The sequence below is a fragment of the Myxine glutinosa genome, chromosome 2 (assembly GCF_964187855.1).
Source record: "Myxine glutinosa chromosome 2, kmMyxGlut1.1, whole genome shotgun sequence".
NCBI lineage: Eukaryota > Metazoa > Chordata > Myxini > Myxiniformes > Myxinidae > Myxine > Myxine glutinosa.
The window spans coordinates 50,780,005-50,788,448 of record NC_136262.1 but is presented as its reverse complement, the minus strand read 5'-3'; positions in this window follow the sequence as shown (position 1 = coordinate 50,788,448).

The window sequence follows — 8,444 nt, the reverse complement described above, 5'->3', positions numbered from 1 at the left end:
CACTAACACAAGTGCGAAAAGTGGTTTTTCAACACTATCACAAGAGCAAAAGTGGTTTCCTGTACCAACACAAGTGCGAAAAGTGGTTTTTCAACACTAACACAAGTGCAAAAAGTGGTTTTTCAACATTAACACAAGTGCGAAAAGTGGTTTTTCCACACTAATACAAGTGCAAAAGTGGTTTCCTGCACCAACACAAGTGCGAAAAGTGGTTTTTCAACACTAACACAAGTGCGAAAAGTGGTTTTTCAACACTAACACAAGTGCGAAAAGTGGTTTTTCAACACTAACACAAGTGCAAAAAGTGGTTTTTCAACACTAACACAAGTGCGAAAAGTGGTTTTTCAACACTATCACAAGTGCAAAAAGTGTTTTTTCCACACTAATACAAGTGCAAAAGTGGTTTTTCCACACTAATACAAGTGCAAAAGTGGTTTCCTGCACCAACACAAGTGCGAAAAGTGGTTTTTCAACACTAACACAAGTGCGAAAAGTGGTTTTTCAACACTAACACAAGTGCGAAAAGTGGTTTTTCCACACTAATACAAGTGCAAAAGTGGTTTCCTGCACCAACACAAGTGCGAAAAGTGGTTTTTCAACACTAACACAAGTGCGAAAAGTGGTTTTTGAACACTAACACAAGTGCGAAAAGTGGTTTTTCAACACTAACACAAGTGCGAAAAGTGGTTTTTCCACACTAATACAAGTGCAAAAGTGGTTTCCTGCACCAACACAAGTGCGAAAAGTGGTTTTTCAACACTAACACAAGTGCGAAAAGTGGTTTTTCCACACTAATACAAGTGCAAAAGTGGTTTCCTGCACCAACACAAGTGCGAAAAGTGGTTTTTCAACACTAACACAAGTGCAAAAAGTGGTTTTTCAACACTAACACAAGTGCGAAAAGTGGTTTTTCCACACTAATACAAGTGCAAAAGTGGTTTCCTGCACCAACACAAGTACGAAAAGTGGTTTTTCAACACTAACACAAGTGCGAAAAGTGGTTTTTCAACACTATCACAAGAGCAAAAGTGGTTTCCTGTACCAAAACAAGTGCGAAAAGTGGTTTTTCAACACTAACACAAGTGCGAAAAGTGGTTTTTCAACACTAACACAAGTGCGAAAAGTGGTTTTGCCACACTAATACAAGTGCAAACGTGGTATCCTGCACCAACACAAGTGCGAAAAGTGGTTTTTCAACACTAACACAAGTGTGAAAAGTGGTTTTTCAACACTAACACAAGTGCGAAAAGTGTTTTTTCCACACTAATACAAGTGCAAAAGTGGTTTCCTGCACCAACACAAGTGCGAAAAGTGGTTTTTCAACACTAACACAAGTGCGAAAAGTCGTTTTTCAACACTAACACAAGTGCGAAAAGTGGTTTTTCAACACTAACACAAGTGCGAAAAGTGGTTTTTCCACACTAATACAAGTGCAAAAGTGGTTTCCTGCACCAACACAAGTGCGAAAAGTGGTTTTTCAACACTAACACAAGTGCGAAAAGTGGTTTTTCAACACTATCACAAGTGCAAAAAGTGTTTTTTTCCACACTAATACAAGTGCAAAAGTGGTTTCCTGCACCAACACAAGTGCGAAAATAGGTTTTTCAACACTAACACAAGTGCGAAAAGTGGTTTTTCAACAATATCACATGTGCAAAAAGTGTTTTTTCCACACTAATACAAGTGCAAAAGTGGTTTCCTGCACCAACACAAGTGCGAAAAGTGGTTTTTCAACACTATCACAAGTGCAAAAAGTGTTTTTTCCACACTAACACAAGTGCGAAAAGTGGTTTTTCAACACTATCACAAGTGCAAAAGTGGTTTCCTGCACCAACACAAGTGCGAAAAGTGGTTTCCTGCACCAACACAAGTGCGAAAAGTGGTTTTCAACACTATCACAAGTGCAAAAGTGGTTTCCTGCACCAACACAAGTGCGAAAGGTGGTTTTTCAACACTAAAACAAGTGCAAAAAGTGGTTTTTCAACACTAACACAAGTGCGAAAAGTGTTTTTTCCACACTAATACAAGTGCAAAAGTGGTTTCCTGCACCAACACAAGTGCGAAAAGTGATTTTTCAACACTAACACAAGTGGGAAAAGTGGTTTTTCAACACTAACACAAGTGCAAAAAGTGGTTTTTCAACAATAACACAAGTGCGAAAAGTGGTTTTTCCACACTAATACAAGTGCAAAAGTGGTTTCCTGCACCAACACAAGTGTGAAAAGTGGTTTTTCAACACTAACAAAAGTGCAAAAAGTGTTTTTTCAACACTAACACAAGTGCGAAAAGTGGTTTTTCCACACTAATACAAGTGCAAAAGTGGTTTCCTGCACCAACACAAGTGCGAAAAGTGGTTTTTCAACACTAACACAAGTGCGAAAAGTGGTTTTTCAACCCTAACACAAGTGCGAAAAGTGGTTTTTCAACACTATCACAAGTGCAAAAAGTGTTTTTTCCACACTAATACAAGTGCAAAAGTGGTTTCCTGCACCAACACAAGTGCGAAAAGTGGTTTTTCAACACTAACACAAGTGCGAAAAGTGGTTTTTCAACACTAACACAAGTGCGAAAAGTGGTTTTTCCACACTAATACAAGTGCAAAAGTGGTTTCCTGCACCAACACAAGTGCGAAAAGTGGTTTTTCAACACTAACACGAGTGCAAAAAGTGGTTTTTCAACACTAACACAAGTGCGAAAAGTGGTTTTTCCACACTAATACAAGTGAAAAAGTGGTTTCCTGCACCAACACAAGTGCGAAAAGTGGTTTTTCAACACTAACACAAGTGCGAAAAGTGGTTTTTCCACACTAACACAAGTGCAAAAAGTAGTTTTTCAACACAAACACAAGTGCGAAAAGTGGTTTTTCAACACTAACACAAGTGCGAAAAGTGGTTTTTCAACACTAACACAAGTGCGAAAAGTGGTTTTTCCACACTAATACAAGTGCAAAAGTGGTTTCCTGCTCCAACACAAGTGCGAAAAGTGGTTTTTCAACACTAACACAAGTGCGAAAAGTGGTTTTTCAACACTAACACAAGTGCAAAAAGTGTTTTTTCCACACTAATACAAGTGCAAAAGTGGTTTCCTGCACCAACTGAAGTGCGAAAAGTGGTTTTTCAACACTAACACAAGTGCGAAAAGTGTTTTTTCCACACTAATACAAGTGCAAAAGTGGTTTCCTGCACCAACACAAGTGCGAAAAGTAGTTTTTCAACACTAACACAAGTGCGAAAAGTGGTTTTTCAACACTAACACAAGTGCGAAAAGTGGTTTTTCAACACTAACACAAGTGCGAAAAGTGGTTTTTCCACACTAATACAAGTGCAAAAGTGGTTTCCTGCTCCAACACAAGTGCGAAAAGTGGTTTTTCAACACTAACACAAGTGCGAAAAGTGGTTTTTCAACACTAACACAAGTGCAAAAAGTGTTTTTTCCACACTAATACAAGTGCAAAAGTGGTTTCCTGCACCAACTGAAGTGCGAAAAGTGGTTTTTCAACACTAACACAAGTGCGAAAAGTGTTTTTTCCACACTAATACAAGTGCAAAAGTGGTTTCCTGCACCAACACAAGTGCGAAAAGTAGTTTTTCAACACTAACACAAGTGCGAAAAGTGGTTTTTCAACACTAACACAAGTGCGAAAAGTGGTTTTTCAAAACTAACACAAGTGCGAAAAGTGGTTTTTCAACACTAACACAAGTGCTAAAAGTGGTTTTTCCACACTAATACAAGTGCAAAAGTGGTTTCTTGCACCAACACAAGTGCGAAAAGTGGTTTTTCAACACTAACACAAGTGCGAAAAGTGGTTTTTCCACACTAATACAAGTGCAAAAGTGGTTTCCTGCACCAACACAAGTCCGAAAAGTGGTTTTTCAACACTAACACAAGTGCAAAAAGTGGTTTTTCAACACTATCACAAGTGCAAAAAGTGTTTTTTCCACACTAATACAAGTGCAAAAGTGGTTTCCTGCACCAACACAAGTGCGAAAAGTGTTTTTTCAACACTAACACAAGTGGGAAAAGTGGTTTTTCAACACTAACACAAGTGCGAAAAGTGGTTTTTCAACACTAACACAAGTGCGAAAAGTGTTTTTTCCACACTAATACAAGTGCAAAAGTGGTTTCCTGCACCAACACAAGTGCGAAAAGTGTTTTTTCAACACTAACACAAGTGGGAAAAGTGGTTTTTCAACACTAACACAAGTGCGAAAAGTGGTTTTTCAACACTAACACAAGTGCGAAAAGTGGTTTTTCCACACTAATACAAGTGCAAAAGTGGTTTCCTGCACCAACACAAGTGCGAAAAGTGGTTTTTCAACACTAACAAAAGTGCAAAAAGTGTTTTTTCAACACTAACACAAGTGCGAAAAGTGTTTTTTCCACACTAATACAAGTGCAAAAGTGGTTTCCTGCACCAACACAAGTGCGAAAAGTGGTTTTTCAACACTAACACAAGTGCGAAAAGTGGTTTTTCAACACTAACACAAGTGCGAAAAGTGGTTTTTCAACACTAACACAAGTGCGAAAAGTGGTTTTTCCACACTAATACAAGTGCAAAAGTGGTTTCCTGCACCAACACAAGTACGAAAAGTGGTTTTTCAACACTAACACAAGTGCGAAAAGTGGTTTTTCAACACTATCACAAGAGCAAAAGTGGTTTCCTGTACCAACACAAGTGCGAAAAGTGGTTTTTCAACACTAACACAAGTGCAAAAAGTGGTTTTTCAACATTAACACAAGTGCGAAAAGTGGTTTTTCCACACTAATACAAGTGCAAAAGTGGTTTCCTGCACCAACACAAGTGCGAAAAGTGGTTTTTCAACACTAACACAAGTGCGAAAAGTGGTTTTTCAACACTAACACAAGTGCGAAAAGTGGTTTTTCAACACTAACACAAGTGCAAAAAGTGGTTTTTCAACACTAACACAAGTGCGAAAAGTGGTTTTTCAACACTATCACAAGTGCAAAAAGTGTTTTTTCCACACTAATACAAGTGCAAAAGTGGTTTTTCCACACTAATACAAGTGCAAAAGTGGTTTCCTGCACCAACACAAGTGCGAAAAGTGGTTTTTCAACACTAACACAAGTGCGAAAAGTGGTTTTTCAACACTAACACAAGTGCGAAAAGTGGTTTTTCCACACTAATACAAGTGCAAAAGTGGTTTCCTGCACCAACACAAGTGCGAAAAGTGGTTTTTCAACACTAACACAAGTGCGAAAAGTGGTTTTTGAACACTAACACAAGTGCGAAAAGTGGTTTTTCAACACTAACACAAGTGCGAAAAGTGGTTTTTCCACACTAATACAAGTGCAAAAGTGGTTTCCTGCACCAACACAAGTGCGAAAAGTGGTTTTTCAACACTAACACAAGTGCGAAAAGTGGTTTTTCCACACTAATACAAGTGCAAAAGTGGTTTCCTGCACCAACACAAGTGCGAAAAGTGGTTTTTCAACACTAACACAAGTGCAAAAAGTGGTTTTTCAACACTAACACAAGTGCGAAAAGTGGTTTTTCCACACTAATACAAGTGCAAAAGTGGTTTCCTGCACCAACACAAGTACGAAAAGTGGTTTTTCAACACTAACACAAGTGCGAAAAGTGGTTTTTCAACACTATCACAAGAGCAAAAGTGGTTTCCTGTACCAACACAAGTGCGAAAAGTGGTTTTTCAACACTAACACAAGTGCGAAAAGTGGTTTTTCAACACTAACACAAGTGCGAAAAGTGGTTTTGCCACACTAATACAAGTGCAAACGTGGTATCCTGCACCAACACAAGTGCGAAAAGTGGTTTTTCAACACTAACACAAGTGTGAAAAGTGGTTTTTCAACACTAACACAAGTGCGAAAAGTGTTTTTTCCACACTAATACAAGTGCAAAAGTGGTTTCCTGCACCAACACAAGTGCGAAAAGTGGTTTTTCAACACTAACACAAGTGCGAAAAGTCGTTTTTCAACACTAACACAAGTGCGAAAAGTGGTTTTTCAACACTAACACAAGTGCGAAAAGTGGTTTTTTCCACACTAATACAAGTGCAAAAGTGGTTTCCTGCACCAACACAAGTGCGAAAAGTGGTTTTTCAACACTAACACAAGTGCGAAAAGTGGTTTTTCAACACTATCACAAGTGCAAAAAGTGTTTTTTTCCACACTAATACAAGTGCAAAAGTGGTTTCCTGCACCAACACAAGTGCGAAAATAGGTTTTTCAACACTAACACAAGTGCGAAAAGTGGTTTTTCAACAATATCACATGTGCAAAAAGTGTTTTTTCCACACTAATACAAGTGCAAAAGTGGTTTCCTGCACCAACACAAGTGCGAAAAGTGGTTTTTCAACACTATCACAAGTGCAAAAAGTGTTTTTTCCACACTAACACAAGTGCGAAAAGTGGTTTTTCAACACTATCACAAGTGCAAAAGTGGTTTCCTGCACCAACACAAGTGCGAAAAGTGGTTTCCTGCACCAACACAAGTGCGAAAAGTGGTTTTCAACACTATCACAAGTGCAAAAGTGGTTTCCTGCACCAACACAAGTGCGAAAGGTGGTTTTTCAACACTAAAACAAGTGCAAAAAGTGGTTTTTCAACACTAACACAAGTGCGAAAAGTGTTTTTTCCACACTAATACAAGTGCAAAAGTGGTTTCCTGCACCAACACAAGTGCGAAAAGTGATTTTTCAACACTAACACAAGTGGGAAAAGTGGTTTTTCAACACTAACACAAGTGCGAAAAGTGGTTTTTCAACAATAACACAAGTGCGAAAAGTGGTTTTTCCACACTAATACAAGTGCAAAAGTGGTTTCCTGCACCAACACAAGTGCGAAAAGTGGTTTTTCAACACTAACAAAAGTGCAAAAAGTGTTTTTTCAACACTAACACAAGTGCGAAAAGTGGTTTTTCCACACTAATACAAGTGCAAAAGTGGTTTCCTGCACCAACACAAGTGCGAAAAGTGGTTTTTCAACACTAACACAAGTGCGAAAAGTGGTTTTTCAACCCTAACACAAGTGCGAAAAGTGGTTTTTCAACACTATCACAAGTGCAAAAAGTGTTTTTTCCACACTAATACAAGTGCAAAAGTGGTTTCCTGCACCAACACAAGTGCGAAAAGTGGTTTTTCAACACTAACACAAGTGCGAAAAGTGGTTTTTCAACACTAACACAAGTGCGAAAAGTGGTTTTTCCACACTAATACAAGTGCAAAAGTGGTTTCCTGCACCAACACAAGTGCGAAAAGTGGTTTTTCAACACTAACACGAGTGCAAAAAGTGGTTTTTCAACACTAACACAAGTGCGAAAAGTGGTTTTTCCACACTAATACAAGTGAAAAAGTGGTTTCCTGCACCAACACAAGTGCGAAAAGTGGTTTTTCAACACTAACACAAGTGCGAAAAGTGGTTTTTCCACACTAACACAAGTGCAAAAAGTAGTTTTTCAACACAAACACAAGTGCGAAAAGTGGTTTTTCAACACTAACACAAGTGCGAAAAGTGGTTTTTCAACACTAACACAAGTGCGAAAAGTGGTTTTTCCACACTAATACAAGTGCAAAAGTGGTTTCCTGCTCCAACACAAGTGCGAAAAGTGGTTTTTCAACACTAACACAAGTGCGAAAAGTGGTTTTTCAACACTAACACAAGTGCAAAAAGTGTTTTTTCCACACTAATACAAGTGCAAAAGTGGTTTCCTGCACCAACTGAAGTGCGAAAAGTGGTTTTTCAACACTAACACAAGTGCGAAAAGTGTTTTTTCCACACTAATACAAGTGCAAAAGTGGTTTCCTGCACCAACACAAGTGCGAAAAGTAGTTTTTCAACACTAACACAAGTGCGAAAAGTGGTTTTTCAACACTAACACAAGTGCGAAAAGTGGTTTTTCAAAACTAACACAAGTGCGAAAAGTGGTTTTTCAACACTAACACAAGTGCTAAAAGTGGTTTTTCCACACTAATACAAGTGCAAAAGTGGTTTCCTGCACCAACACAAGTGCGAAAAGTGGTTTTTCAACACTAACACAAGTGCGAAAAGTGGTTTTTCCACACTAATACAAGTGCAAAAGTGGTTTCCTGCACCAACACAAGTCCGAAAAGTGGTTTTTCAACACTAACACAAGTGCAAAAAGTGGTTTTTCAACACTATCACAAGTGCAAAAAGTGTTTTTTCCACACTAATACAAGTGCAAAAGTGGTTTCCTGCACCAACACAAGTGCGAAAAGTGTTTTTTCAACACTAACACAAGTGGGAAAAGTGGTTTTTCAACACTAACACAAGTGCGAAAAGTGGTTTTTCAACACTAACACAAGTGCGAAAAGTGTTTTTTCCACACTAATACAAGTGCAAAAGTGGTTTCCTGCACCAACACAAGTGCGAAAAGTGTTTTTTCAACACTAACACAAGTGGGAAAAGTGGTTTTTCAACACTAACACAAGTGCGAAAAGTGGTTT